The sequence below is a fragment of the Triticum dicoccoides genome, chromosome 7A (assembly GCF_002162155.2).
Source record: "Triticum dicoccoides isolate Atlit2015 ecotype Zavitan chromosome 7A, WEW_v2.0, whole genome shotgun sequence".
In the NCBI taxonomy this organism is placed as follows: domain Eukaryota; kingdom Viridiplantae; phylum Streptophyta; class Magnoliopsida; order Poales; family Poaceae; genus Triticum; species Triticum dicoccoides.
In genome coordinates this window covers 744435989-744437254 of record NC_041392.1, presented here as the reverse complement: position 1 = coordinate 744437254, position 1266 = coordinate 744435989, and positions in this window count along the sequence as shown.

Below are 1266 nucleotides of genomic sequence, written 5' to 3'. Positions count from 1 at the left end.
GCGACGCTGTGCCCGACGGTGCGACGCAGCGGCAGCCCATTGCTCGATCGGTAGAGAGGCGTTCTAAACTCGGGACGGTCTTCACGGGGCCTGCAGAGGCGCGCGCAACCGACGGGCTAGGTCGGTCGCCCGGCGTAGATGAGGCGGATCGCGGCAGTGGGCGTGTGATCAATCCGATCGCGCGCGATGTTGGGGACGCCGCTCGGTGGAGGCGGGGTGGCGGCAGAGTCCGAGATGAAGCCAATGATGATGGGCGCATGGGCGACGTGCGGAGGAGCACGTTAACACCAGCACCCGAGCCGCCAAAGCAAGGCCGGCGCCCGGGCAGCGAGGCCCGAGCGACGAAAAAGCGGCGCCCAAGCTCGAGGCAGCCGACGGGCCTGACATAGCTTGCCCGATGCAGCCAGGGACAAGGCCGGCGAGGCAACCCGCAGGGCCGCCGTGCAGACGCGGCGGAGGCGGGTGGCGTGGATCGATCGGCGGGCCGACGCGCGAGCGATGGCTATGATTGGCCGCCGTATGGCGCGAGTCCGCGGGGTGGAGGCGATCCAGGTGTCCTGCTCAGAGAGGGCGGAGACGATCGGCGTAGATCGACAGGCAGGCCAGCACGCAGACGACGGCCGGGAGGGACCGCCGGTCGCATGAGGCCACAGGGTCGGTGAAGGAGCCGGCCGGTCGCGACAATGTCGGAGTAGAGGCTCATGGGGGTCGACGGTGGCGACGGGCAACGCAAACCGATCAAGTATAGACCGGAAAACCAAAAAGAAAACACCGATCAAGATGACCGGCGGGAGAGAGAAAAACCCGGAGCAAGGGCTCGGGAAAAGACTCTCTAGGAAAGCCGGTCAACACAACCGGCGGATGAACCCTAGGTACGGGCGGCGCGGCCCCGGCGGCGGTCATGGAGGCCGACCGCCCCAGGGGCGGCGCGCGGGTGTTGAAGCGGCCGCGACTAAGGTTTAGAACGTGGAAACTGATACCATGTTAGAAGGGAGAGAGGGTTTGGTGGAATAATTGATCGTATTGCTTCAGCCTCGTGGGTATATACATAGAAGTACATGATCTACTTATAGTAATCCCTCCGTCCGGAAATACTTGTCATCAAAATGGATAAAAAGGTGTATCTAGAACTAAAATACATCTAGATACATCCCGTTTTATTCATCTTGATGACAAGTATTTCCGGATAGAGGGAGTACAAGACAAGCCAGAATACTTTCTTAGTCTATCCTATATATCCAATACAATCACCTTACTCAACAGTGA